We start from the raw sequence: 16,304 nt of genomic DNA on the forward strand, positions 1-16,304 counted from the left end.
TACAATATTATAGTGATTTCAGGTGTACAACAGAGTGATTTGACAATTATATACATTACTAAATGCTCACCATGATATCACTTGGTTCTTTTTAATACTATGAGGATTATATTCAGAATACCAAATAAGACAGATTAGCAAAAAAGAATGATTTCCACCAAAGATAGTGGAAATATCTTGGTGACCACCATGTGTGTGACTGTCAGGGCTGGTTGCCCAGGCCTCCGCTAGTCCTATTCCTGCTTTGTTTAAATGCCTGTACAGTTGGGACCCTTTCTTCTTGGAAACAGAGAGTCACCACTTTTACCTCAAGATTTGCGGACAATGTCTGGCAACTGCTTCCAATGGGGAAATTATCCTAATAACCCCAATTTATAATCCAAATGACTGACAGTGATTATTTCTAATTATACTTTTGTTTTTTTTAAGTAGGGGGACTAAGAGCCAGGCCCTTTCTATTGTTTAGTAGACATGTCACAAAATACTAAGATGCATAATTTTTCTGGACCTGGTAAAAAAATGATGAATTTTAGAAATGATTATTCTCCTATTATGTCACCTGTCTTTCAAATGCTGTTCTGTAGCATTTGTTAACTTTCTTCTGGGAGCTTGTTCAGGGCCTGGTGGTGCCCTTGTTATAGATTCAACAGTGTAGACCCATTAATTCCATCCTTACTCAGATGAAGGAACAATGACGTCTTGGTAAATATCCAGGCCCTATCAGCTTGCAAATAGAATTTTCCCAGGTTTCCTGAAACAACCATTTATGTAAGCTTCTATTTAAAAAAAGTACAAGATATCATTCAGCTAAGAGATGAGTAAACTAATATTAAAAATGAGTGGGAAACTACTGATATAAAAATTAATGGATAAATTAAAGCACTAAAATAATAAATCTTATTCCTAATATGTGAAAAGTTCTTATGAACTGATTCAGTAGAGCTGTAGTATCTTAAAAGATGTGCCTAACACACATAGATTATTGTGCAAATAAAAATGGCTAATAAACATAGTAAGTGATCCATCTCACTAATAATAAAAATGGCTGTTATATCGTTTCTCATCTAGCAACATAGAAAATGCAAAAAAAATAAGAATACTTGCTGCCAAGAAGAGCATGTGTCTAAGGACAGAGTGCAGATGAGCATACTATCCAAGTTAGGAGGAAGAGACAACAAAAAATTGACTTGTTGGGGGACTAAGGGACCTCTTGGGAGATGACTCAAGTTTGATTGCCCTGACACACGGATCAGCTAGGCCAAGAAGAAATCTGTGTGCAGACTACTCAAGACCCTTCTAGGAGTGAGAAACCAGAACCTGTGATTAGCACGGCAGCTAACCCCCTGCAGAGCCATGCTGTGTAGGAGGCTGGAGTAGAAACTAAAACAACTGATAGAGAGAAATATTGGCAAACCAAAGCAGACCATGCAGACCTCTCAGGGCTTCCTTCGCTCACCCGTTCATCAGCCAAGGAAGGGCCTCCCACTTTCCTTAGCTTGTTGGCCGTGCACTTTTGGCAATTTGAGAGATCCAAAATACCTTTGATGGCACACAGCAGGTGACAGTGGTGGTCAATGGAGACCAGAGTGGCCAACGGGAAGAAGTGTATCCACTTGCAGTCAGTCATGGTGTTTGCAGGGCAGCAGACCCAGTGGAAGAACAGTGTTGTCAGCACACAATAGTGGACATTTAGTTTGTCTGGTAGCATTTGCCAGATCCCCACAGGGATGTCAGAAGTACTTGGGACTGCAATCTTGTGGAAGGCAGGACTTCATTTCCACTCATAGATACTGAAGCTATGGAAAAAATAGTTCATATTTATAAAAGAAAGTATGAGAAAAGATAGAGAAATAATCCCAAATGAAATATTAACAGTCCTAGTTTTGGAGTTATTGGTGGAATTATAGGTGACTTTAGTTTGTGCCTCTTTAAACTTTAAAATAATAAAATATATTAAAAGGAGGATTGACACAGAATATGATTATTAGATAGTGAAATTGTTTGTGATGCCTGTTTGAAGCAAGGATGTCAAGCTGGAGACAGTGAATGATCAAAAAATCACTGGGCAATCTGTGTAATATAATGGTTATTTGGAGATTCTGGGTTCATCTCACAGAACCACACTTACTGTGTATGTAGCCATGGACAACTTAACATTCTGGGCTCCAGTTTCCTCACATGTGAAATTGGGGTATCATAGTGTTTACCTCATAGACATGTTTATTCTCTTCTCTGGCTTCCTTTACCTGATTATCTGGTATTTTAAGTAAGCATTTCTTTAAAGAGTTAATTAATATCAAAACAATTAGAAGAGTTTCTGGCAAAGAATAAGCTGTTAACATAGAAGTTAAAGAATGTCATTGAAGAAATAATTAAGAGCTACTTCACCCAAATTATGTGGGTTTTTGTAACATCCTATATATACTCTGATTTGTCTTTGTTTTACTCTCAGTTCAGCAAAGACAGCGACTTATGGTAAGAACAGCATTAAATTTTATTATGAGGGACATGATTCCTAGACCTGACTTGATCACACATATTATTTGTGTAACTTTGAGAAAATTTTCCCCTGTAAAATGGAGGCTAATTTAGGCATTATTTTCATAATAACCAAAGCTTGATTGTCTTAAAAGTGTGCAGGTAATCATCAATAATCTTGTCTTTCTTGTTTGGAGCTAAAAAGATCATAATGATATAAAATAAAGGCCCTTTGAGAAATACAATTTTAATGTTCCAGCACCTTTTATCTTCCATTTGAGTTCAATAGAAGGTGAATGCAATCCACACAAGGTTCTAATTTCTCTGCATTTGCTTCCTTCTGTCTCTGCTAGAGAAAGCACTAAGGCAGAAAGGTGGAGAGGTTGCTGATGATTTCTGAGGTTCATTTTGATTGCAGCTACTCACACCTTTTTCCCATGGCCCCCTATTCACCAAAAGCTTTCATTTTGAATTATATAACATGATTTTCCTATATATTCCTAATATCTATTATCCATTTATCTATCTATTTACTTATCATCAATCTATATAGTCATGTAAAAATTAGGTTAAGAAGAATACAATGTTGCTCATGTGAAACCTGAGCATTAGATTGTATATCAATGATACCTTAATAAAAAAATTAAAAATAAATAAAATAAATAAAAATTAGGTTAAGGAGAGATTTGTACCCTTGAAAAACCCAAAGTTCATGAAGACCAGTTGCTATCTGCAATCACATCCCATTTACTCCAAGGTTTGGCAGAAATTATTTTATATCTCTGATGTCTCCATTCCCCACAGAATATAACTTGCCATTTTGCTTTACTTTTTTTCATACCACCAGTTAAATGTGTCTGCTAGTGGAGAGACACAGTGCCAAACAGGGAAGAAAAAGTGGAAGTTGGGAGATACACGATCAGGTCCTCACACTGTTTCCACTTAGATAGTTCTGAGTATGACATCACTTTTCAGAGTCAGTTTTAATTGACAAAACAGCATCTATGAATCAGTGAACAAAATCACTAAGTCCTCTCTCTATGTTGAACAGAATGTCGAGAAGGAAATTGGGAGATGAGATGGCACTTTTAACCCAAGCTGACTGAAACAGCAGAGGGCACCTGGAATTCTCTCTGAATATCCTTTGCTGACCTGATGAGCTCACCTCTCCAGTTCAGAGTAAACCAGGTTTTAGGTGAAGAAATAGGAGCCCAGAGAGATTGAGCACGGAGGGGTGGAGGGCTCCACAAATCACTGTCAATCCTCTTCAGAGGCCTACAGGTAGCTGTTGCATCTTCACCTGGGCCCTGCCATTGTTTTTTGGTCTGCACCCTACGGACTTCCAGCTGTGAGTCACCTTGTCCAGTAACGCCAGCAAACATTTTCATGAGGATGTTTCAAATATATGCTTCTCAAACTTTGGGCATTCATAAGAATTACTGGAGAGCTGTCAAAACACAGAATACTGGGCAACCACCCAGAGGTTCTGATTTTGTGATTGGGGGTGAGGCGATTTACATTTCTACCTTTGAACAGCATAGTTTAAACTATATATTTTAAGGAAACTGAAGCTGAATAGCAAAGGTAGGTTAATCATTTAAGTCCATATTATCTTCATCAAATCTCTTTCTATGCCTGATTAACAACACAAATTATAGATGAGGAATCAGAGACAAGACTGGATCAGTTTGCCAAATTGCAAGTTTACCCTGTTTTAAATAGTGTGAATGAAAGAAGGAAAGAAACATTGTTTGGTGGGAAAAAACACTAGGAAGGGTTCCTGACTGCTCGCCCTATGTCCTTTGAGTCTGGAATATTTATAATGCTCTATTAAAGATGTTTCCACAATGCCAAATGTCAACCTGAAGTCAAAGGGCAATGTTAGTTTAATGAAAATGCCATAAATACATTAATCTCTAAAAAATACTCTCAGTGGAAAGAAAATTGCTTTTCTTCAAACGGAAGTAGCACATCATTCTGTTTCCGTGCAATCAGATTCCTAAACTGTTCAATCTAGGGCCGCATGCTCAGGAGAATGGCATGGAGCTACTACAGCGGAGCATGGAGGAGTGAGTGTTTACTTGTAGCTCCTTGGGAGGGGTGAGGAGCGTGCGTCTCCACGCACCTGAAGTGTCCACCATCCGCGGAGTGTGTGGAAGGCTGAGTTATTTTCAGTTGTATCACGTTTGTCGTGGACCAAACCCGAACTCAGAAACCTAGGCTTTGCTCCCAACTCTGTGTCCTAAGGCTCCTCGATTTATAAACTGGTCACGATAAACCTGTAATGACAGTAAACAGGCAACACCAATCAAATCGTGGTTGAAAATAATTTCTGCAGGACTCTTTCTGTGACTCAGTTCTATTTACGGAACCACGTAGCGCTGCACCGCGTGTAGCATGCTCCCTGATGCTCCGTGATGCTCCATGACGCGCTTGTTTTGAGGATTAGATGGAGACACACATGTAGAATCACTTGTCACAACACCTAGTATATAGGTGCCCAATAAATACTAGTTTTACTCCCTCCTTAGATTTCTTTCTCTAATATGATTATCTGGTATATTACTGCTCTAGTTAGTAAACCAGTTATCTTTGAAAATGCAAATGTTTCAGAATCATTGGGAGGATCATGGATTTTAAATCCAAAGACTTTGGTTTGACTCCCAGGTTGACTAATAGAGTTAACTCAGTTAAAACACAAAAATTCTAGGGCCTTATTCTGCTCATACTTAATAATTAAATATTATTTAAATTCCTTCTAGGGGAATAATATGTAACAGTCCATTAATTTAGTAATAAATCCTACACAAATGTTATAAACTCAACTCTATGAATATTTTCTTTCAAGTTATAACAGCACACATGCTATTTACATGTTTTATATTATAGGTTAATCATACATATCATTAATCACATTATATATATGAAAAAAATTTATATGATTTCACATATAGTATCTAAATTGAAACGCTGTAATATATATGCTACACATTTCCATAATTATTAGGAAGTCTAATTTCTAGGTGCTAATCAGATTTCATGTAACTACCACCAGTACAAAGTGTTTCAAGAAAGAACTGTTTGCAATGGAAGTCGAAACTAAGTATAAAAATAATTTTCAGGGGTAAACTTTGAAGGTTAATATTGGATATTTTGCTAAATGTCAAGCTAAAAGAATTGTTTTATTCCAATCATCTACTAAAATTGATTATAGCATACCATTGCACATTTTTTTAGCCTTATTTATTCAATCAGGAAACCTTTAGTGAATGCCTCTTATGTGCTAGGTATTGTATCAGAAACTAAGAAATCAGACTATGATGTGTACTGAAGGGACTCAGTCTAACAAGGCTTAGGGTTTAGTACATGGCTGGGCCTACTCTCAGTACTTTATGTATATTCACATACTTAATTCTCTGTAGAATGATGATAGTATCCATATTACTGTTTTGGTTGGAGACTAAATGAATTAATACATATAAAGCTCATACCACAGACCTATACAGATATATAAATAACTGTTGTTTTGGGATTCTTTAAATACTAGTAATAAGAAATAATTAAACTAGGTTAAGCAAGAGAGGATGCCTTTTTATAAGGACACTTGGGCGTCTCTTGGAAATCTTAGGGCAGGAACACAGAAGGCCTTCAGGAAGAGTCTTCAAATGACAAAAAGTCAGAGCCAGAATCTCTTTCTGTTCCCGTTTTGCTGCTCACTGGACATCTGCTCTGTCTCTTTCCTGTGTACACCAGCTTTCTTTCTTTCTCTCTCTCTCTCTGTTTTCTTTTATTTTCTCCACTACACTGACCCCCAAGACAAAGGGATGATGGCTACTTCGTATTCCTCATATTCTTATCTTCTCCCCTCAATTTCCATCTTGATTCAGGTGTAGCACCCTGGCCTGCTGAATTAATTTGGAAATACAGTTTTCTGTGGTACAAACATGAATGTTAGTGGCTGCACCTATAGTAAGACTTTAAAAAAATATGAGTGTGAATAGGATGGACACTTCAAGAGATTCTTTATGTGTTAGGTCAAGAAAACTGAGGAAATACAGGAGTCCAGACTGGAGACAGCAAGATTTAATATAAGACTTCACTGTAGAGGTAGTGAAGGGCTGAGTAGGAGAGACTACAATTCCAAAAGGGAAAAGTTTTGGGGCTTTACAGTAATCAGTCTTTAGCCAAGCTGATGTTCCCAAGCATCTGGGCAGGACGCAGGTGCAGGAATTTCCATCTCACTGTTGGTGGGACTTGAGCCCCGCAGATGTTCTCAGGGTCTGGGCAGGATGGTTTCCAGCTCCTCTCTGAGCCAGCGATTTCTCTAAGAACTAAGCTAAAATATCACAGTTTTCTTGTTTCTGTCTTCTCTACACTAAGTTTTCCATGAGATACCACAATATGTCCTTAACAATTCCTATTCATAGAATAGAATTGGGAAAAAAATGGGAAGTGGGTAAGGTCTATAAAATATTATGAGGCTTAAATAGAGTTCACACACTCTAGTGATCATTGCAAACAATTTACTAGATTGCTTGTGTTTAATTATGACGTATCACTCTGTAGCAAGTGCATGGTTGTATACCATCCATATGTTTTCTGTGCCTAAATGAGAAGTTACAATTTTAGGAGTACATAGTTCTGGAATGTTAGGCTTGTGAAAGAGACTCAGCATACTAAATGATGAACACACAGAGAAAGGAACTTTAGAAGCCTGTGTGAGCTTTTACAGTGAACTATTCTCAGATATGATTAAAATATTTCATGTACTTTTTCTCCAAGACAGTGTGCTGAAATAAAGAGTGCAGAAATAAAGACATAGCCAAATTTTGCAAGTTAAGAATCCCAGAGAATAATCACTTATGAAAGTAAGATTAGTAAAATTTACTGTGGTGAATAAGGATATTTCTCTATAAACATTATACTGTCAAAAGAAATTAAATTGGTGCCACAAAACTGCAAATTTCCGTGGAGTTGTTTATCTGTCATGGATGCCTTATTTTTATATTAATAATGATTTTCAGAGGAAGAAAGATATTTTTATTAAGTATCCTGAATAGCTAATCATAAATTATAAAAAAACATAAAATCCTACCTGACATTTGATGTTTTTTTTCTTTCCTGTTCAATGTTATTCACTATGGTGCTCTGACCTTCAGTGCTATTAATAACCATATATATATATACATTTCCTGTAAAATTAGGTAGAGTTTCAAATAAGTTTTTGACTAAACAAAATAGGTTTTCTTAGCCTATGGGGATTGACTATTGTTTGCTTACATTGTTTTTCTGTATTAAAATGCAATATAGACTCAGAAAAAGGGCTTTAGATGCCATCTTTTCAAATTTTCCTCACAAGCCAGAAAAATTTCTGTCTGAGCTTTAATTACTTGAAAAATTTTCCTTTGTTTCTGAGTGAAATCTTCCTCCATTAACTTGCTGCCTGATTCTTTCTTTTTCCCTTTGGGAGAAACAATGTAAGGAAAATTTTTATAAATCACCTTGCTCTTCCCTTTTCAAATTAACTTATCTTAAGATCCCAAAATGTTTTTCATTTAATATCACTTCACTGTTCTCCGTGCTCCCTTTTGGATGTTCTGAGGTGTGTTCTGTGTCTTGCTTAACTTACAGTCCCTATGCAAAGTGTAAGTGAATCTATCATTATCCTTGATTTAGTCACTATGCATCCTCAAGTTATTTCATATAAATAGTACATACTGAAGAAAACCTGGTTCAACCATCCTGTATTCACCTAGTTTATGTTTTTAACATCAACTACTCTTTCATTCTGTGGAGTTTCTCAGTTATTCTTTGCTCATTTGAATAACAAAGCACACTCATTCAATATGCCATGAATTATTTATACCACTTTCTTGGTTTTGTCATGCACGTTTTTGATACACATGTCTTCTATACTAACTTCTATAGATAGTTTTTAAGCTTGGCTGATCATTTGACTTATCTGGACATATTTTTAAGTATATAGACTTAGTGCTTAAGATTCTGATTTAATGGACCTGTGGTGGAGTGTGGGACACACATATCTCAACAAAAACTTTCTTAGATAAATATGATGATCACTTATATTTATCATCACAGCTATATATCAATAATAAAAATGTTAAAAACTCACAGGAAAAAAACCCTGATGATCATCAATCCATTCCTTTTATTTAATAAAGTAGGACAATGCAGTAGAGAGAGACATTCTAACTAATCCGAGGACTAGTGTGAGGCATGGAACTGGGATGCGGGATTCCTCACTTGGTCCTGCCCTCTCCACCACACCACCCAGACTCTGCCCTAATCACTGCCTTCTCCAATGGTTTGCTTGACTCGCCATCTACCTGCAATATCACAGAATTTGAGTTCACTATCTTGTAGATATATCTACATATTTTTAGTGATACAAATAAAACTGCCGTATTTGCAAGCATTACTGGATTACTTCAAGTAATTGATTTAGATTAACATAGAGGTCCATTCTAATGCAAGCTTTTAGAATCACAGATTTAGAGGGAAAAGAAGGAAATAGGTGAGTTTATAGTCTGTTTTCTCCTACACCTGGAGAAAACACTCCAAGGAAAGAAGAAAGTGGCCTGATCAAATATCCCTATAAACATTAATGGCAGCTATCTAGGCAAATCATCTGAACTTATTTGCCAGCAGGAGAATCTTTCCATGAAATTCTAGCAAGAAGTACCTGTCCTTTTAGGATTGCTTATATAAACAAACCCAGGACCTACAGATTTACAGGGTTTGGCTTCCTGGAAAATGTCATCTGAGCTATATAAATGCCTGAGTATAAATGGAGAGGTTGTACCACCTAAATGTCTCCTTTGTGTAAGTGATAGGACTCCAAACATCTCTTACAGACTTGGTATGCTAATCTTGAGTTGGAGTAGCAAGAAAGGACCTGGGGAGCTGCAACGGAGATCCTGAATTTCTCCCTGCTCTACAGCGTTTTAATTACTATGCCCTTGAAATAATAGTATTTAGTAATTAATAATTCTGAGCAAGAATTCTGATTTTTGGATATCTAATGAAACAATCCAGTTCTTTCAGTTATCATTTTGTTACTATGACAGGATTGTCTTTTAGACAAACAAATCACAAAGCCTAACACAAGTTTTGATAAGAAAAAAGGGTGGGATGTGTTATGGGCTGAATATCTGCACCCCTACTCCCTTCTTATTTTAAAGCCCGAACCCTTAGTCTGAGTATTAGGAGGTGAGACCCTTGGAAGATAATTAGGTTTAGATAAGTCATGAGGGTGGAGCCCCCATGACGGAATTAGTAACCTTGTAAGAAAATGAAGGGACTAGAACTCTCTCTTCATTATGTGAGCACACAGTGAGAAAGTATGCAAGCCAGGAAGAGGGCCCCCATTAAGAATTTTGAATTTTCCAACACCTTGACCTTGGACTGCTCAGCTTCTAAAACTGTGAGAAGTAAATACTTGTTGGTTAAGCTACCCAGTCTATGGTATTTTGTCATAGCAGCTCAAGCTAAGACAAGATTACAGAGAAAACAGAAGTTCCTATGGCCAGGATCCCCACCTGATCCTAATCTATTTGATGCCTGTATTGCTATGTAAAGAGCTCCATCTACTGTTCAAACAGAGCCTGGAGAGGAGGCAGAGCCTGGAGTGGAAGAGGCAGAGCCTGGAAGAGGCAAACCCTTTCACCCACTTGGTGTTCTGTTGTTATTCTTCAGCCCCACTGAATCCAAAGTTAACTTGCCCAGAGTTGGGCACTCCCTCCACCCGAAGCTACAGGATATAAGTTGAGGACTTAAAGCCAGGATGGCTGCCTACCTATCTTTGGAATGAAGTAGGAAAAGCCTTGGGGCAGATTATGGGGGCACAGTTGGAATTTTACCAATGGGATTTGGAGGAAATAGAGTCAAGGTGAAATGCCTTTTAAGTAGTAAAAAAAAAAAGAGTGACAGGAAGAAAGGAAATTAGTGAAAATTTTGTTAATAACTGTGGATAAAGTGAAGGTTCCTATGGCCAGGATTCTCACCTGGCCCTGGTCAGCTAGCTCACTACATACGTGTGGGCAATACATTGTTATTGAGTCTATATAAAGAGCTCCACCCTGTGCTCTGGGGAACACGGTGGCATGGCCACATGGCTGCAGGGCTGCAGAAGACCAGAGATAAGACTGGAGTGGTGGCAGCACCAAAGACAGAAACTGAGACAGCTTTTGGGGGTTAGAGAGGCTCAGAGGCAGAGACCAGCTTGCTGCATGCAGACTCTCTCTGAGTGTATGAGATTCTAGTGATTGACCTGTCACTGTGGGAATAAAGTTGGGTATAAGTCCTTTCACCCCAACAATGTTCCACTGTCATTTCTTTCATCTCATTGAATCCATAGTGAACTTGTCTGGGGCTACAATCCATTGGCAATGAGACAGGGACCATGGGCTTAGACAGAAAAGGATGAGGGCCTCCAGAAACAGCAAGGCAGGATATTTACAGTCAGAGCAATGTAAATACATGCAAGGAAACCCCCTACCAAAACTCTGTGTTTAAACATTAAGCTCTAGAGTCATTCTTCAGTGAGATCAGTTGACACTCCCCAGTTAAAGGAAAGTAGCCCATGTTTTTATTATGCTAAGCATTTATAATCATGTGTAAAATTCATTTTAGCATGCTAAAAGGGACTTAATGTCTCATCAAGGACAAACATCTTAAGACTACTTTCGGACCACTCAAGTCCACACTCTAAGCCCTTTATCAGTTCCCCAAAATCCTCAACTGCCTATAAATCCCCTTGACAGTGCACCCCCCGGGGGTCTCTTTTCTCCTCCTGGCCTGAGCCAGGAGCTCTGTCCTCTCACTTTATTTCTAAGTAAAGGCCTCTACCTGGCTCTCCTACCTTGGGTGTTTGCTAAGTTCATTCTTCGACTCTGCAAACAAGAACCCTGGCATTAGCAAGACAATAACCCTTTTTAAAGCTAGTCCTCTAAAAGATGTGGCAATTGGAGAAAAAAATCAGTAATTCCATTTTTTCCCTGTTATTGGCAAGCCTTTTAATGCTTTTATGGATGCCTGGAAAGATGTTATGTTCACTTACAAAAGAATTAAATTGATTGATCAAAATCTGAACAGGTAGGAGGAGGCCATGGCTAGATGACTACAGAATCCCAAGGGTGTTCTGTTAGGACTAGGCCACTTTACACAGAATACTAACAGAAGGCGGGCAAATCACTATTGGCACACTGTCATAATAGATACTGCTGGAGGGAAGGAATTACATCCAATGATTGATCTTCAAGTGGCTGAGAACTTTTATGAGCAGATATCTCCAGACAGAATGACAACTGACCTCCTACATTTGCTGAAGTTGGGGGATTGGCCTACTTACTCTCAACATATAGACTTCCTCCCCAACCCAGAAACTAAATATTCCTTCTGAAGCAGTAGGAGTGGCCTGCCTGTACTGGGGAAATAGAGTTAAAAGTTAAATCTCTGTAAAACCAGAAAACGTCTCCAAAATGGTAGAAGAGAAAGAAAACAATTTTATTATTGAATAAGCATTAAAACAGAATGTGATGTGGATTATAGGTAATTCATTGAAGAGACTGCAAAGACAGAAAGAAATCTCACCTCCGTATATAGCCAAGTATATGCAACCCATTGCATACATGTTTTCAATAGTAAGTAATCAAGTAGGAGTTGATTGAAACAACATTTTTAAAAACTTAGACTTGCTAAAGCTGGGGGAGAGGCTGTAGTCAATTTCAGTGTTCAAAATCCTCTTCAGATTCTAGGGACCAAATCAGAGGACCTGGAGAATTATGCATTTAGTTAATTGCTCAGTCAGAGGTTTTGCTCACTCAGCAGAAGCTGGTTTTCACTGTCTTCACTGTTTATTATTCTATACTAATCCCAAATATTATCTGGTTGGTGTTTTTTGGCTATTTTACTTGCAAAATGGGCTGACTCCTAGATTGTAATGCTCTGTGGCCCACAACTGACAACAGATGTCACAAGTATTTAACTTCAGTTGAGCACTATTGCAAATTGTCTAGTGAGGTTTTGAGGCAAAGGATTGTAACAAGCCAAAGTATCCAGAATTGGTATATAGCCAATAATATTGTAATAACTGCATATGGTGACAGAGGGTAACTATACTTATTGTGGTGAGCATTTAGAAGTGTATATAAATGTTGAATCACTATGAATACACCTGAAACTAATATAATATTATATGTCAATTACACTTCAATTTTTTTTATTTTGTTATCATTAATCTACAATTACATGAAGAACATTATGTTTACTAGGCTCACCCCTTCACCAAGTCCCCCCAACAAAGCCCGTTATAGTCACTGTCCATCAACCTAGTAAGATGCTGTAGAATCACTACTTGTCTTCTCTGTGTTGTAGAGCCCTCCCCATGAACTACACTTCAATTTAAAAACAAAAAAAGTTAAAGTGTCATAGGGTGTATAGTTCAGGAAAAGAGCCAGGCCCTGGTTAAGGCAAGAGAAACTTAAGGCCAATTTGTGTGGCCAGCTGGCAGAACAGATTAAGCAAAAATAAACCAGCTGGATTCTAGGGCAATAATTTATGACAAAACAGAATGCAGTTTCTAACCTGTTTAAACCAACTAGATTCGGGATAGGGAACAGAGGTGACCTACAATTACCGCAAAGATCATTATATGCTCTCTAGAATACTAAAAATCACACACCCCTTAGAACCTCAACAATTCCAAAGCTGACCTTATCAGGACAAAAAGAAGGTGTCACCCTATTTCCCAGAAATCCCCTCTCTATTCTAAGAAAACTTCACTTATCCTCATAAATATTCCACCCTCTGCTTCAACTCCAGCTCTAAAACCACCTAATCCAGACCTCATCATGCTACGCTACTCACCTCTGGAGCGTGCCCGCACTCCTTCTTTGAGGGTGTACTTTCACTTTATTCAACTACTCTGCTCATACCTGCTCAACCTGCTCTTGAATTCTTTCTCAATCAGAGTCAAAAACCCTCTTCCTGGGTGAGGTGTCACCTACCACACAGGGAAAACTGTCTGCATGGGAATTCCTGACAACAAAAGTATCAGTTTAGCATTGTTCTCTAACTTCTGTGACTACCAGCAGATTACCTACATTTTGAATGATTATACATCCCTTGGTTAGGTTAAGTTTCACTGTTTACTTTTTAATGACTGGAGAACATAGTAGGAGAATCCTGAAACCCTTGAGATATCCTTCAATATAAAACTGGTCTCCTTCATAAGCAAAAACAAACCATTTAAACTCATCTGCTAGAGGAACATAAAAATAGGGAGAGAAAGGGAGAGAAAGAGAAAAAAAGAAAAGAAAATGCAGAACATGGACCAATTACAGAGAAAAACTTTGCAGACAGTGGTACGGAAGTCAGAATATTTGCAGTTAGGAACTATAGGCATTAATGGCTAAAATCTTCTATAAATCTATGCCCTGCAACTGCTTTCAGTAGGGCCAAGGAAAAGCATTAGTAAGAGTGATACTATAGCTGATTCTATGGTTAAACAGTACTGAAAAAGGTTGACAGTGGAGGGAAGGATGTGTGTCAGGACATGTTGTAACTGGAAATGAGAGATAATAGCCAGTGGAGGGGGTGTTTGTAAGTGGATAGTGTGTGACCACAGGGAGGAATGAAGTCAGGAATTTCCAAGACAGCACCTCAGATCAGAGATAATACTATTGTCTTTATTTGACTATTGTTGTGTGAAACGGGGCAAACTAAAATCAAAATGGAGTCAGCATGGCTAAGAGAAACAAATGGAGCTGAGAGATCATTAAGGAAAAGAGGTCTGTGCATGTCAGCAGTTTCCTATCTCGGAAGAATGATGGATATAGCTTGCTGCCAAACCACATTCCTGAGATCACCATCTGTTACAGACTTATATGGACTCTTGCCTGACTCCACCATAGCAACCAATCAGAAACCGAGTAATGTACAAACTTTTCTGCCAGCTGCAATCATGAAACATTTATGACAATTTAATTTGTAAATGAATAAACTTTCTGCTATTTACCTTTAAAAACCCTAAGCTTTCTCAGCAGTTGGAAGCACAATTTGGGTTGCTACCTAAAACTGTGTCTTTTTTTCAGTTGACAGTAAGTAATTTACCTATCTATTGGTATAAATAGTACTACATTTTTAGTTAACATTATCACTGTACATTAATACATACAGTTTTGCAAAAATTTTGTGTTTATTACTAACAGCTCTATGACTAATGGCTAGTGCAGGAGAAATCTCTGAAAATGTTTTTCTCCAGATAAGATTGTAAGGCTTTATCTAAAGATTCTGTCTCAGTAACCTGGACAAATGTAGTCAAGAACCAGAACAGGTCGCTGCAGCCCCCAATCCCCTGGCCTTTTGAGAAGGCTTTCAAACTTCTCATTAAATCACAGGGAATCCCAAGTCCCAAGACGGTGTTTTGACAAGCCCTTGGGTATTTGGGAAATGGGATGTGGAGACAGTGAATGTAACACAGGACTCTCTCTTCCCACCCCCGGACACGCGGCAGGTGTGCGCTCCAGGCCTGCCGCTGCCCCTCCGCCACTGCTGCTCCCTCACGCACACATCCCTCCTCCAGAGCTGGCTGAGTTAGGCTCTGTCGGATCCAGTCACACAGAGCAGCTCAGTGGCGTATTTTGATAATCAACGCTGTAAATGAATGAACTAAAAAAAAATGATTTTAACAGGGCTGTGCCCTCACCCAGGATGGACTACTGGCTATTCTGGGCACTATGGAATCTGATGTCTTTAAAGGCCAATAGCTAGGAGTGTGTGTTATTATGATTTATAGGAAGAAATACACATTTGGTCTTTGACCCTATTTCTGGAACAGAATTCCTAAAACCCTTGAAATTTTCTGTTAAGAGCAATTAAGGTGATTTTTGTTACTGAAACGACTTTTGGAAAACCCTCAGGTAATAGAAGGGGCTGGTTGCTAGAGGAACCAGCCAGGCAGTTAAAGGTTGGTACGTTGAGCACCCACCCCACTCCAACAACCCTCATAAGAATTGACAGTTCTAGTTTGGCTAGATAGTTCTAGATAACCAGTTTGGCTACTTTTCTGTTAGACCTCAGCAGCTGGGGAAGGGGAAGATAAGGTTCTCAAGAGAACAAACTGCCCAAACTCTGCCCAGGTAGGGGTCCCATGTGAAGACAACAAAGGCTTTGCAGGGAGATGACTTCTTTGCCTATCGGGACCGGGCCAAACGGGTCCCAATTGCCTCCCAACCAGGTTCTGATGCAGGCACAACCCAATGAAAACTAAGAACTGCCCAAACCATACCACCTCACAATCTAATTAAAACAAAATTGTGGTTTTCCTCCCCCAAACGCATGGGCTTTTGTGTGTGAATTTTGGGAAAAGACAGGCACACCAAGAGGAACAGGTGTTTAACTATAGCTGTCAATCAAATGATCTCACCCTGTCGATCAAAAGAAGTGCCTCCCAGCTAGGTGGTGATAAATAGACCCTCTTCTAAAAGTTCAGGGCCTTAGTCTGCCTTGATTCTGGCAGGCTTCTCCCTTAGTGCGTATTCAAATAAAACTTACACTCTGCTTCACTATTGTGTCTCTGCTTTTCAATTCTTTGCTGCAGTGGGGATAAAAACCCAGAGGAACAAACTCAACCCATAACATTTCTACCTAACATTGTCACACAAGTAATGAAATACACCTGAGAAACATGTGACAGAGATATTTACACGGGTCAAAGTATTAGCTGGGAGTTAAATGGTAAAGAGGAAGGTCTGCATTCCATTCTCTCCCATTACCAGGTATACTGGGTTGAAGAGTGTTGCCTC

General features: G+C 38.6%; 1 long non-coding RNA gene across 2 annotated transcripts; it reads right to left on the reverse strand.

The window, feature by feature from the left end:
- Nucleotides 1–1,271: 1,271 nt before the first annotated feature.
- LOC140849388 (uncharacterized) lies at nucleotides 1,272–13,409 on the reverse strand. Of its 2 annotated transcripts, none has more exons than XR_012131133.1 (3): nucleotides 13,366–13,409; nucleotides 4,604–4,757; nucleotides 1,272–1,796 (listed from the first exon to the last, which is right to left on the reverse strand). It is a non-coding gene; the product is annotated as an uncharacterized lncRNA (long non-coding RNA). The 2 variants fall into 2 exon arrangements; XR_012131134.1 differs by lacking the exon at nucleotides 13,366–13,409 and adding an exon at nucleotides 7,574–7,650.
- Nucleotides 13,410–16,304: the final 2,895 nt, after the last annotated feature.

The sequence above is a fragment of the Manis javanica genome, chromosome 5 (assembly GCF_040802235.1).
Source record: "Manis javanica isolate MJ-LG chromosome 5, MJ_LKY, whole genome shotgun sequence".
Lineage (NCBI taxonomy): Eukaryota > Metazoa > Chordata > Mammalia > Pholidota > Manidae > Manis > Manis javanica.